Source organism: Asparagus officinalis, chromosome 1 (assembly GCF_001876935.1).
Source record: "Asparagus officinalis chromosome 1, Aspof.V1, whole genome shotgun sequence".
NCBI lineage: Eukaryota > Viridiplantae > Streptophyta > Magnoliopsida > Asparagales > Asparagaceae > Asparagus > Asparagus officinalis.
Window position 1 is genome coordinate 106946447 of NC_033794.1, and position 15649 is coordinate 106962095.

Here is a 15649-nt window from a genome sequence, read left to right on the forward strand (position 1 = left end):
CATCAATTCTATCTTGCAAAACTTTATACCCTTTTACTAGCATGTATTGCTAAAAAGTTATACTTGTGATTTTGTTGACATATTAGTAATATATATAGGGACTTATTTGTAAGTTGTGTTTTGTAGGGGCCTATATAAGCCGGAGTTGCTGAGTTGCTATGGTTAAAGAGTATGCTGGTGGAGCTGAAGCTGGATCAAGGAGCTAAGATGAAGTTGTGGTGTGATAACAAGTCAGCTATCAGTATCGTCAACAACCCAGTACAACATGATAGAACCAAACACATCGAGATTGATAGGTTCTTCATCAAAGAGAAGTTGGATAGTGGACTACTGGAGCTAAGTCATGTTTTAACTAAAGACCAGGCAGCAGATTGTCTGACTAAGGGACTTAGCTCATTAGATATGATTAGAGAATGTGACAAGATGGGCTTAGTGGATATCTTTCGCCCATCTTGAGGAGGAGTGTTGACATATTAGTAATATATATAGGGACATATTTGTAAGTTGTGTTTTGTAGGGGCCTATATAAGCCCAAGTTATCTCAGCAATGAATTAGGGTTTTCAATTCAACTGATTCTCATGGCTGATGTCAAGTGTTAGGTAATTACTTCATCTTGCCTATTCTGCTTGCAAAATTTTAAATATTTACTGAATACTAAAAACTTTACTTCAGTGCTTGTTTGCTTCCTAGAAACAGGTTTTAGCTTTCAAAATACTCATCTGCTGATGCATACTAGAAACTTTTACTCATGATTATTAAGATTAAGGTTTTACTTCATGGAGACTAATTATGCTCCCAAAATCTTTGAACTCAATTATATGTAAGGTTGTTGCTAAACAAATTGCAGCAAAAATTTTTCCTTTTTTCTGACATATAATAAGTTATTTTTAGTGAGATATATTAAAATTTAGTGGAGCTGGCATCTTTGATTTCTTCTTTCATGAAAGGCTTTTACCCTTTTTATGATGTACTTTTCCATGTAGTCATGCATGAGGGAGAGGGGGATGACATTTCCTAAATATGAATGGTTCATGTAAGGTAACCTTTCGATAAGGGTTAAATGAAAATTTCCATTTGGAGTCATTTGGCAAAGTTTTATTGAGAATTGGAAATACTTCCCAAAATTAGATATTGTGCTTTTGCATATGCATATAAATTTCTGTATTGAACTTTATCTTAGTACTTCTATATTTGTATGCTTCAATTGGTCCTTTTTGGATTTAGAAAAGGGTAGATTTTACTTAACCCCCTGAACTTTGGGTGTTCTCTGTGTTAGACCCTAGAGGAGGGGTGATTAGGGTCTTATGCTAATCTAATCCGATTAAATGCCAATTAAAATTGATTCTTGTTTCCTCTGAGAAACGAGAATTTGTTTGAGATCTTACTCTTGTTGTGCAGCAGAGGTGCTACCGAAATTTTCACTGCACACAACAAGGGTCGGAAGAGAAGGTGAATAGGTGTTGGGTCTGAAGCCTGATCGATGGAGGAGATCATCAAGATGTTGAACCCCGCGGAGGTGTTAACTTTGATGAAGCTGATGAAGTTGTCGGCTGGTGAGAGCGCGACAAAACCATTGAAGAAGTTGGAGCTTCTGACCATCAATCTGAAGCTTGATGGACCGAGTACTTACCTGAACTGGTTGCGGCCTGAGCTGGTCGCGACGGGTGAGATACACCCTTGCAGGGAGGAACCTGGAAGGTTACTTGACAGGAGAGGCGATAGAGCCGGATGAGGACTCGGAGGGAAGAGATGAGTGAAAGTCCACTCATATGTTGGTGTACATCTGGCTCCTCAACTCGTTGGTCCAGTCGATCGCCGCCACAGTGGATAACATTGAGAAGGTGAAGGACGTCTGGGAAAAGTTAAGGAGGACCTATGATGGAGTGGGGAATAACCTGAGGGTGTTCCAGATTAAGGGAGAGATCGACGCCACAGTCCAGGGAGATAGGATTGTACAGGAGTATGCCACAGAGCTAGAGCAGCTGTGGGTAGATTATGATCACTTCTCACTTCAGGCGAGCTGTAAGGACCCGGGATGTAAAGAACGGGAGGCCTTTCTACAAGAGAGGACTATGGTGTTTCTCAAGGGATTTACATCAGAGTTCGCTCAGCGAATTACATTGCTGCTAGCTCAGCCGAAGATTCCCACGCTTGAGGAGGCTGTCTCTGCTATGATCCAGGAGGAGACTCGCATTCGGGTGTAGGCGGGGACAGGTGGACTTCCTGTGGTGAAGTCAGCACTGGCAGCCTCTAGCAACACTTGATCCTGGGGAGAGACTCGGCAATGCTACAACTGTGGTGTAGTGGGTCATCTAAGGCATGCTTGCACCAAGCCACCCAAGGAAGGAGATTCGGGTGGACATGGACAGTTCCCAAGCCACCCAAGGAAGGAGATTCGGGTGGACATGGACAGTTCGGAGGTCGTGGTCGTGGCCGTGGGGATCGACGAGGTGAAAGAGGAGTACGCAACCGGGCGAATCTGATGGTAGCAGAGGGAGAAGAAGAAGCTGAGGTGGTCTTTACTGAGGAGGATCATGCTCTCCTGGCGATACTCAGGAGGAAGCAAAAAGTAGCAGGGGATGGAGACTTGAGGAGTGGGACTGAGGAGGCATCCACTTCGTTCTTCGCCAGAGGCAACACTGCTACCTATGCTCATCGGACCAAAGGTACTGATGACATACATGCTCTTGCTTCTATGTCTCCCGACAGATCATCAGAATGGATAGTCGACTCTGGTGCGTCTCGACATGTGATAGGTAATGCTAGTGAGTTCTCATCATATACTCACCTAGCATCGCCTGATAGTATTCAAATAGCTGATGGTACATTTCAGCCGGTGGTTGGTAAGGGTACAGTCGATTGTACTGGTTCTGTAACTTTGTCCAATGTTTTGCATGCTCCTTCCTTTCCAGTTAATCTTTTGTCCATTAGTGCTATCATCCTCCAACTAAAATGCATTGTTTCTTTTGATATTCCCAAGGTGATTTTCTAGGAGAAGAGGACAGAGCGGAGACTTGGGACTGGCACATGGCGTAGTGAACTGTGGTATCTGGATCGTGAAGGGATGGATTCAACGTTTGTGTCAATCGTAGAGAAAGCAGGAGTAGGATCTAAAATGAGTGCTGAGAGTGAGTTAATGCTTCATCAACAGCGTTTGGGACACTCATCCTTTAGTGTTTTAAGTAGATTGTATCCATCTTTATTTGAGAAAGCAAATAAACAAAAACTTGTGTGTGATGCATGTGAGTTTGGAAAGCTTACTAGAAGCTCTTATGTTAGTTCTGATCATAGAAGTTCTCATGCATTTGACTTGGTATATTCAGATGTTTGGGGGCCTTGTTTCACAAGTTCTATGAATGGATACAAGTATTTTGTTACCTTTATTGATTGTTTCTCTCGTGTTACTTGGTTATACCTGATGAAAAATAAGAGTGAAGTGTTTGGTTGCTTCCAAAACTTTCATAGGAATGTTCAGACTCAATACAGAGCAGTGGTGAAGGTATTGAGGTCGGATAATGGGACAAAGTATACCAACAGAGCGCTTGAAGAATATTTGTCAGCTCAGGGAATACAGCACCAGACAACATGTCCATACACACCAGCTCAGAATGGGGTAGCGGAAAGGAAGAACATACATCTTTTAGAGGTTTCTAGAAGCATGATGATCTCTATGAATGTTCCAGAAACATTATGGGAGCAAACAGTATTGACCGCAGCAGCGCTGATCAACAGAATGCCCTCGAGAGTACTGGATTGGAAGTCTCTGTATAAGACGTTGAAGAGAGATAATGGTGGGATACTTCCATTTAAAGTGTTTGGCTGTGTGTGCTTTGTGAAGGACAACAGGCCATCCATCGGGAAGCTTGCTCCTAGAGCTGTGAAGTGCATCTTTTTGGGATATTCTGCTACTCAGAAGGGATATGTTTGCTGAAGCCCGGTGGAGAAAAGGTTGTTTGTGAGCATGGATGTGCACTTTCGAGAACTCGAGCCATATTACACCTGGAAGGTAACTTCATCCGTTGGTAACTCGCCCAATACTAGAAGTATGAGGCGAGAGGAGGAGAATGGTGAGAGATCGGTGAACAACGTGGATAAATCAATTTCTGTATCGATTCCTTAGGAGGGAGAATTGGTTGAGGAGAAGCAGGAGAATGAAGAAGAAAAGGAAAATGAGACAAGAGGTGTTAGGCCCACAGTTCAGGGGGAGCTACTAACCTATAGTAGGAAGGGGAAGCAAATTGCAGGAACAGTACCTACAGTGCCACTAGTGCTGCCAAGTCTCTTGCCAACGCCTGCCCCGACTCCTGAGACACCGACACCACCACCAGATTCATCCTAAGGTGATAACATTCCTCTCCCTACTCCTCCCACACCAATATCAGTACGGAGGACTACTCGTAGTAATGTGGGAAACCCTCCCGATAGATATGGATGGGATCTTGCCCAGTTTGTATCATATTCTAACATTCATCCTGCACATGGAGCATTCATTGCATCATTGGACTCTGTTACTGTACCTAACAATTGGCAGGTTGCTAAGAAAGACCTAAAGTGGAAAACGGCGATGCACGAAGAGCTAGGGGCCCTTGAGAAGAACCGTACTTGAGAGTTAGTAAAACTACCAAAAGGGAAGAGAGCAGTTGGATGTAAGTGAGTCTTCACTGTGAAGCAGAATCCAGACGGACAGGTTGAGCGCTACAAAGCTCGTCTGGTGGAAAAAGGATATAGTCAGACATATGGCATCGACTATGATGAGACTTTTGCACCGGTGACGAAGATGAGCACTGTTCGGACCATGATCTCTCTGGCAGTAAATGATGGATGGAAGCTATACCAATTAGATGTGAAGAATGCATTTCTTCATGGAGATCAGGTGGAAGAGGTATACATGAAAATTCTATCAGGATTCGACACAGATCAGACAGTGGGCAAGGTCTGCAGATTAAATAAGTTTCTCTATGGGCTGAAGCAGTCTCCCCACGCTTGGTTCGACAGATTCAGGAGGGCTATGCTAGGTATGGGGTACCAGCAGATTAACGCCGATCATACCGTGTTCTTTTAACGAAATGAAGGTCACATCACCATGCTTACAGTATATGTGGATGATATGATTATTACAGGGGATGATGAAACGAAATGAAGGTCACATCACCATGCTTACAGTATATGTGGATGATATGATTATTACAGGGGATGATGAGAAGAAGATTGCCCAACTCAAAGTGAGACTATATGTGGATGATATGATTATTACAGGGGATGATGAGAAGAAGATTGCCCAACTCAAAGTGAGACTGGGAAAGGAATTCGAGGTGAAAGATCTTAGCTTGCTTCGATACTTTCTTAGAATAGAGATAGCTCGAGGAGCGGAGGGGATTGTCCTATCCCGAGAAAGTATGCACTGGATCTTCTCAAAGAGACAGTGATGTTAGGATGTAAACCTGCAACTACACCGATCGACCAGAAGTTCAAGGTGGGTGCTGAAGCTGGAGAACCAGCTGATCGTGACAGATACCAAAGGCTGGTGGGCAGGTTGATCTATCTGAGTCACACACGTCCCGATATCTCTTTTGTAGTGAGCGTGGTGAGCCGCTACATGCATGATCCGAGGAAGGGTCATATGGACGCTGTGTACCAGATTCTGAGATATTTGAAGAGTGCCCCCAGAAAAGGGCTGATATTTAGAAAGAATGGACATGTGAGTATTGAGGGTTACTGCGACTCTAATTGGGCTAGCTGTGCTGATGACAGGAGGTCCACCTCAGGATACTGCATCTTTATAGGAGGCAACTTAGTCTCGTGGAAGAGCAAGAAGCAATCAGTGGTGGCGAGATCGACAGCTGAGGCAGAGTACAGAGCTATGGCATTAGGAGTTGCTGAGTTGCTATGGTTAAAGAGTATGCTGGTGGAGCTGAAGCTGGATCAAGGAGCTAAGATGAAGTTGTGGTGTGATAACAAGTCAGCTATCAGTATCGTCAACAACCCAGTACAACATGATAGAACCAAACACATCGAGATTGATAGGTTCTTCATCAAAGAGAAGTTGGATAGTGGACTACTGGAGCTAAGTCATGTTTTAACTAAAGACCAGGCAGCAGATTGTCTGACTAAGGGACTTAGCTCATTAGATATGATTAGAGAATGTGACAAGATGGGCTTAGTGGATATCTTTCGCCCATCTTGAGGAGGAGTGTTGACATATTAGTAATATATATAGGGACATATTTGTAAGTTGTGTTTTGTAGGGGCCTATATAAGCCCAAGTTATCTCAGCAATGAATTAGGGGTACTACTATAGTAGAAGGGGAAGGCAAATGCAGAAACAGAAAACTACAGTGCCCTAGCTCCAGATCTCTGTCAACCCGCCCGACCCTGAAACACCGACACCACCACCGTTCATCCTAAGGTATAAACTTCACTCTCCCTACTCCCCACACCAATATCAGTACAAGGACTACGCGTAAGTATGATGGGAAACCTCCCGATAGATAGAGATCGACTGCAGTTGTCATATTCGAACATTCATCCTCAACATGACATCATGCCATCATTGCGACATCTTTACTACCTAACCAACTTGCAGGTGCTAAGAAAATCCTAAATGCGGGAAAACGGCGAAGCACACTAGGCCCTTGAGAAGAACTACGAGATTAGTTAAAATACCCAAAATGGAGAGAGCAGTGGTATGTAAGTGAGTTTCACTGTGAAGAGAATCCAGACGGACAGGTTGAAGACGCAGACAAAGCTCGTCTGTGGAAAAGATATAGTCAGACCATATGCCATCACATGATGAGACTTTTGACCGGTGACAAGTATGACACTGTTCGACCATGATCTCTCTGGCCCCAGTAATGCTATGAGATTGGAACTATACCAATTAGATCGTGAAAATGCATTTCTCCATGGAATCAGAGTGGAAAGTATACATTGAAAAATTCTATCAGGATTCGACCAGATCAACAGTGTGCAAGTCGCAGTATTAAATTAAAGTTTCTATGGCTGAAGGCCAGTCTCCACGTTCCAGTTCAGAGAGTACATGCTAGTATGCTGTAAGCCAGGATTAACCCGAGTCATACCTTCTTTTAACGAAAAAGCTCACATCACCATGCTTACAGATACTGGATGATATGATTATTACAGGCATATGCAGAAGAAGAGCTCCAATCAAAAGTGAATGAGACGGAAATGAATTCGACGGTGAAAAATCTAGCTTGCTTCCGATACTTATCTTAAATAGATGACAGCTCCGAGGAGCGGAATTGTCCTGTATCCGAAAAGTATGCACTGATCTCTCAAAAGACAGTGATGTTAGTATGTAACCTGCAACTACACCGATCGAAGAATCAAGTGTACGTGCTGAAGCTGGAAACCAGGCTGATCTGACAGACCAAGGCTGGTGGCAGGTTATCTATTCTGAGTCACACACCTCCCGATATTCTCTTTTACTGAGCGTGGGACCCGCACAGCATCATCCGACGAAGTCTAATATGACGCTCGTGTACCAGATTCTGAGATATTTGAAGAGTGCCCCAAAAAGGCTGATAATTTTAGAAGAAGGACAGGAGTATTGAGGTTACTCGACTCTAAGGCTAGCTGTGCTGATGACAGGAGTCCACCTCAGGATACTGCCATCTTTATAGAGCAACTTTAGTCTCGTGGAAGAGCAATAAGCAATCAGTGTGCAGATCGACACTGAGCCAGAGTACAGAGCTATGCATTAGATTGCCTAGTTCTATGCGTATAAAGAGTACTGTGAGCTGAAGCTCGATCAAGGACTAAGATGAATTGTGTGTATAAAACAAATCAGCATATCAGTATCGTCACAACCATACAACATGATAAACCAAACACATCGCATGATTGATAGTGTTCTTCATCAAAGAGAAGTTGATAGTGGACACTGGACCTAAGTCATGTTTAACTAAACACCAGGCAGCAGATGTCTGACTAGGGACTTAGCGCATAGAATATTAGCAGAATGTACAAGATGGCTTTAGTGGATATCTTTCGCCCATTTTGAGAGAGTGTTGACATAAGTAATATATATAGGACATATTGTAATTGTGTTTTAGGCCATATTAAGCCCAAGTTATTCTCAGCAATGAATTAGCGGTTTCAATTCAACTGATGCTCATGCGCTGATATCAAGTTTACGTAATTACTTCACTGCTATTCGCTTGCAAATTTTAAATATTTACGAATACTAAAAACTTACTTCAGTGCCTTTTTGCTTACCTAAAACATGTTTTAGCTTCAAAATACCATCGCTATGCCCATACTAAAACTGTTTATCCATATTATTAAGATTAAGTTTTACTTCATGGGAGACTAATTATTGCTCCCAAAATCTTTGAACTCAATTATATGTCAAGGTCCTTGCCCCCTAAACAAATTGCCCAGCAAAAATTTTTCCTTTTTTCTGACATATAATAGTTATTTTTAGTGAGATATATTATAAATTTAGTGAGCTGGCATCCTTGATTTCTTCTTTCATGAAACGGCTTTTACCCTTTTATGATGTACTTTTCCCATGATCATGCAGGAGGAGAGGGGGATGACATTTCCTCAAATATGAATGTTCATGTAATGTAACCTTTCGATAATTAAATGCAAAAATTTCCATTTGAGTCATTGGCAAATTATTGAAATTGGAAATACTTCCCAAAATTTAATATTGTGCTTGTGCATATGCATATAAATTTCCTGTATTGAACTATTATCTTAACTTCTATATTTGATGCTTCAATTGGTCCTTTTTGGATTAGAAAAAGGTAAATTTTACTAACCCCGTAAACGTTGGGTGTTCTCTGTTCAGACCTGAGAGGGGCATTAGGGTCTTATGCTAATCGAATCCGATAAAGCAATTAAAATTAATTAACAATTATATTCTTGCAAGATTAGATATACAGATTATAAGCAAGAATAAGCAATAATACAAAGTATATATCCTATATGATAAAAATATGCAAGATATATTAAACTAAGGGTATATAAATCATAAAACAAGATAACAGATATTGCGACAATCGGAATCAATTAGAAATGGCGACAAGAATGATATGAACAATAATCACAATGAGCATCCCAAGACAATCACAACACACAAATCATATCACGGAGTTCGACCTCCGTCCTACTCTCCGCTCCCCACTCCCCGGGCAAATCCACTATCACAAACCCCGGATTTTTCTACGCTCACCCGAATAACATTTACACCTCACAAATTCTCCACGATCATCCCCACGACCTACTCGCCGCTCCTCACACTCGAGGAGATCCCACCACTCTCTCACATGTGCACACTCCACCCCTCACAATACGGTTTTCTAGTTCACCGAAAACTTCACAACACACTCAATGTAACAAATATAAATTTGTTCTCTACAATAGATGAGAACTCAAATAAGCACAACTCAAAGTTACAATCTCTCACCACCCAACTATACTATGTATGTAAATACTAAAAGCTCAATGTGGGTGTGTGTAATAATGAGATTAAATAAATCAAAACTAAACTCAATATAATTCTAGTTTAATAACAATGATAATCAAATATATAAAAAGAGCTAGAAATAGAGTTTAGAAGACTTCTCAAGTAAATCAAGAGATTGAAGGAGGAAAGGTTGAATGCTCAAGCACCAATAGAAGAACTCCTCAAGCTCTTGTGAAGTTAATTTCACAAACCCAAACACTCAAATGCTTAAAATCTTCTTAAACAAACTTAAACAACACTTAAACAAGTTTAAACCCTTGTTAAACTCTTTCTAAAATATTCTCTTAGATATTTTAAAACTGAGGTATAAGGGGGTATTTATAGCCTCCCAATACCTCAAACAAAAGCCCAAACCAAAAGGCCAAAAACCCCTCCAACGGATAAAAAAAATAGCCATTATGGGCATTCTGGGAGCTGGGCGGTCGACCGACCTTTTTTTCGGTCGACCGCTCGCACTGTACAAACCTGAAAAAGTTCCAAAGACATTTCCGGTCGACCGGAGTTACTGTAGAAGTGCGTAGCTGTTTTGTAAAATCAATTTAAAATAGTAAATGAACTCCAAAAATTATAAAATTTTGTGAGAATGTTCTAGACATGTAGAATAACATGTTAGAAAAAGAATTTCTGAAAATTATTTTCCCAGTTGAGAGAAATAAATATTTGAACACAAATTTACAGTTTCTGAAAAACTGTTAACATATACGATTTTGTAAAATCAATTGGCACAGTAAATCAACTCCAAAAATAGTAAAAACTAGAGAAAAGTTTCTAAACATGTAGATAAACATATCAGAGAAAGATTTATTCAAATATCACTTCCCATTTGCGAAAAATCATCAGTTTTGTAAAATATGCACGAACATGTGCACGAACGAAAACGTGAATTTGTAAATTCCTTTAAACATAACAAATCAATTCCAAACTTGATGAAACTTTGAGAAATGTTTGCAAATGATATTTTGAACATGTTACAAAAAGAATTTTCCAATTTGCATTTTCCAATTGTGAAATCTCATTATTTTGCAAAAGTGTTCAAAACATGAAAAAAGTGATATACATGAAGTTTGATGTTTTGACATAAACAATGTTTTGAAACTTTGCACAATGATTATATAGACTTGATAAAATATGTATATGATGATTGTTAAGTCTATAAACTGAGAATACAATATTTGAGCTTAGAAACCAAATACGTGTGTGTATATGATATTGAGCTTAGAGTATCTAACACACATAATATAAAACCTAAACTAAATATACCAAAGCTTGATCTTGATCTTCAATAGGCTTGACTTGATATATTTGCGGATGAAGCTTGAACTCGATCTTTAACTTGAATTGCATAAGCTTCACCGACATTCCGCCAACCTCCTTTGGATATGATCGTTGAAGCTCTAATATATATATATAGGGATTGCTCCCCCTATCAAAAAGCCATATAGAATATAAGCAATAAAAGGATCATGGCAAACATGTGAGCAAGCATAAATGATATGCCAAAAATCACTCACATTCAAGAGATAATGAGAACATATATAAATATATCAAGATGAACATATTGTCTCATATCATAAAAGCCAATGTATAAAATTAGATTTATGAAATCAAAAGAAGAGAAACATGAGAATCATGTAAAAAGTTTTCAAATGAAAACAAATCAACCAATTGAAATCATAAATCAAAGTTTAAATCATAAAACCAAATCATCATTGATTTTCAAAAATCAAGAGAGGCAACTATATCTAGCTATTGAGCTAGTATTAACCCATATAAATATTTTAGCACCCGGTAAACAAGATTTGGGAATAAACATTCAATAAATCCGGAGGGTTATATAAGTACAAACCTCTCATAAGAAAAAATTAATAATCATGAAAACAAAAGAATTAAATTTGTTTTCATAAAAAGTTTCAAAACAAAATTTTCAAAACCAAGAAAAAGAAAGATAAAAACATTAAAATTCTTGGTTTAAAAAATCAAATTTGTTTTGGTACCCAAGAACTCTTGGTACCAAAAGATTTAGGGACATGACCCCTATCATTTAAGCTCAAAGCCCTAGGGTTATGAATCCTCTTAGGCATATGTGGTGCACTAACACGGTCAAAGCAATAATCACTCAAATGACCCTTTCGATTGCAATATGTGCAATGAAAGAGATCCATTTGGTTATGTTTACCATGTGGATGTGCACGAGGAACATTTGCAAATAAAGATGGTCTTTTAAGATTATTTTGCAAATGAGAAACATTTTGAAACAATGTTCGTCTACTTAAAATATTTTGCGATTTAGAAACTTTTCGCAAATCAAAACAAAACTTAGCTAAGTGACCAACTCTACCACAAAAATCACAATGATACACGTGAGCATGCTTATGATAGGCAATAGGTGCATGTGTGTATACATGTGATGAAGAAACTTGATGAGATGCACAAGAAGGATTAACATTCTTATGTTTTTGTGCATTATAGCAAAATTTAGCTAAATGACCTTTACGACCATAAATGGAGCATTTATAAACTTTGCTATACAAGTGTGCATAGTTCGTAGGTGATTTTTTAGCACTAGATTTAGCACACTTGTCCATAAGTTTCTTAGGGTTATCAATGCATGTTTTTAAAGTTGAATCTAAGCATGATATGCGTTCCTTAACAAGATTCAAATCATCATTATGCACAACATCATTGATAATAGAAGTAGAGCATGTATGGTTATCAAATTCATTTCTAATAGCTATTACTTCTAGTATGGCATTATCTCTTTCATGAGTTAATTTAGCAAAGTTTGAAAGCAAAGAATCATGATCCAATTTTAATTTTTCATTATTTTTTTTAAGGATCATATTCTCATTAGAAATTGTATCAAACTTAGAAGCTAAAGACTCATGATCGGATTTTAAAATTACAAGCTTGCTTTGTAAGTCAATGAACTCATTTTGTAATTTCTTGTAGGCATGCAATAATTTATCACTAGCACAAGCAAGTTCATCACTATATAAATCATTATTGGTTTCGAACTCGCAAACCTCACTAGGGCTATCGCCTAGTGCTCGTGTGCATGAAGCTCCTTTAGAAGTTGAAGCGGGATCCTCCAAAGCTTGTCGGATCACCTCCAAGTCTCCTTGATGCGCTTCTATGAATTTCCATAATGTATAAGCGCTATCAAAAGAATCAAGCTTGTTAGACATAAATGAATCAAATGCATTTAATAAAAATTCTAACATAAGCTTGTTCATAATAAACATCTTTTTATAATGTTTGCTCCACTTGGATTTCTCCAACGTGGGCACAATATAAGCACAATCAATGATTTCCCATAAATCGATATTTTTAGATTGAACAAATATTTTGAATCTAAAGCACCATTGAGCATAGGGGAAAACATTGAATTTAGGAGCAACACTAGAATCATAGCCTAAACAAGATGCATTATTTATATCCATAATTTGTAAAAATATGCAAGCAAGATACAAATAAAGCTCAAATCAAGATTAGCACAACAAGATAACTTGGATCTTTAACTCAAGACGATTAGACCTTAAATCAAAGAGCACCAAGCTCTGATACCAATTGTTAGACCCTAGAGGGGGGGTGATTAGGGTCTTATGCTAATCTAATCCGATTAAATGCCAATTAAAATTAATTAACAAGTTGTATTCTTGCAAGATAGATATACAAGAGTTATAAGCAAGAATAAGCAATATATACAAAGTGATATATCCTATATGATGAAATATATATGCAAGGATATATAAACTAAGGGTGATATAAACATAAACAAGATAAACAAGATAGTGGACAATGTGAATCAATAGATAATGGCGACAAGAATGATATGAACAATAAGCACAAGTGAGACGCCAAGACAATCACAAACACACAAAGATGACCACGGAGTTCGGACCTTCCGTCCTACGTCTCCGCTCCCCACTCCCGGGGAGAACCCACTATCACAACCGGGTTTTCTACGCTCACCCGAATAACGTTTACACCTCACAATTTCTCTCACGGAGTTCGGTCCCCACGACCTACGTCTCTGCTCCTCACCTCGAGGAGATCTCCACACACTCTCTCACAATGTGGCTACACTCCACCCTCACAGTACGGTTTTCTAGTTCACCGAAAACTTCACAACACACTCAATGTAACAAATATAAATTTGTTCTCTACAATAGATGAGAACTCAAATAAGCACAACTCAAAGTTATAATCTCTCACCACCCAACTATACTATGTATGTAAATACTAAAAGCTCAATGTGGGTGTGTGTAACAATGAAAACTAAACTCAATGTAGTTCTAGCTAAATAACAATGATAATCAAATATATAAAATAGCTAGAAATAGAGTTTAGAAAACTTCTCAATAGATCAAGAGTGGAAGGAGAAGAGTTGGATGCTCAAACACCAATAGATGATCTCCTCAAGCTCTTGTAGAATTGAATCACAAAACCGAAACACTCAAATGCTTAAAAGCTTCTTAAACAAACTTAAACAACACTTAAACAAGTTTAAAACCTTGTTAAACTCTTTCTAAAACATTCTCTTAGATATTTTAAAACTGAGGTATAAGGGGGTATTTATAGCCTCCCAATACCTCAAACTAAAGCCCAAACCAAAAGACCAAAAACCCCTCCAACGGATAAAAAAAATAGCTGTTATGGGCATTCTGGGAGCTGGACGGTCGACCGACCTTTTTTTCGGTCGACCGCTCGCACTGTATAAACCTTAAAAAGTTCTAGAGACATTTTTGGTCGACCGGTCCGGTCGACCGGTGTTACTGTAACAGTACGCAGCTGTTTTGTAAAATCAATTTAAAATAGTAAATGAACTCCAAAAATTATGAAATTTTGTGAGCATGTTCTAGACATGTAGAATAACATGTCAGAAAAAGAATTTCTGAAAAATAGTTTCCCAGTTGAGAGAAATAAATATTTGAACACAAATTTACAGTTTCTAAAAAACTGTTAACATATACGATTTTGTAAAATCAATTGGCACAGTAAATCAACTACAAAAATAGTAAAAACTGGAGAAAAGTTTCTAAACATGTAGATAAACATGTCAAAGAAAGAATTTTTCAAATATCACTTCCCATTTGCGAAAACTCATCAGTTTTGTAAAACATGCACGAACATGTGCACGAACGAAAACGTGAATTTGTAAATTCCTTTAAACATAACAAATCAATTCCAAACTTGATGAAACTTTGAGAAATGTTTGCAAATGATATTTGAACATGTTACAAAAAGAATTTTCTAATTTACATTTTCCAATTGTGAAATCTCATTATTTTGCAAAAGTGTTCAAAACATGAAAAAAGTGATATACATGAAGTTTGATGTTTTGACATAAACAATGTTTTGAAACTTTACACAATGATTATATAGACTTGATAAAATATGTATATGATGATTGTTAAGTCTATAAACTAAGAATACAATATTTGAGCTTAGAAACCAAATACGTGTGTGTATATGATATTGAGCTTAGAGTATCTAACACACATAATATAAAACGTAAACTAAATATACCAAAGCTTGATCTTGATCTTCAATAGGCTTGACTTGATATATTTACGGATGAAGCTTGAACTCGATCTTTAACTTGAATTGCATAAGCTTCACCGACATTCCGCCAACCTCCTTTGGATATGATCGTTGAAGCTCTATTCCATCCATCCTCCAACAACGTTGTTTGTCTATAATAAATAAGAAAACACAAAAACTAGACAAACAACATTAGTGGTAAATTATTTGTTAAACATCATCAAAACAAGAAGGCCAACACTCTGCACATCACCAGCCTGACCAACTTTGTTAATTACATTTGACTTCTTGAATTGTCTCACTTAAACCCCATGCTGAAAGTAACACGGGGACTTTGATGATTTACATACTAAGAGTGTGACATCAAAGGATAAAAATACCCCTCAATTTATTAAAAACTACCCTTAATCATGTTTTTTTCCAAATATTTAGAGGTTACATTTAAAAAAGGACATTTTAGTCATTTCACCACTAACAATTAATGACATCAAGGGAGTGTATTGTAAAAAATTAAAGTTCAGAGGAATTAAGTAAGACACCCTAAATTTTTTATTTTAGTTTTTTTGGCGTGTGTTATGTGTGTGTGTGGGGGGGGGGGGGTGGGGTTGGGG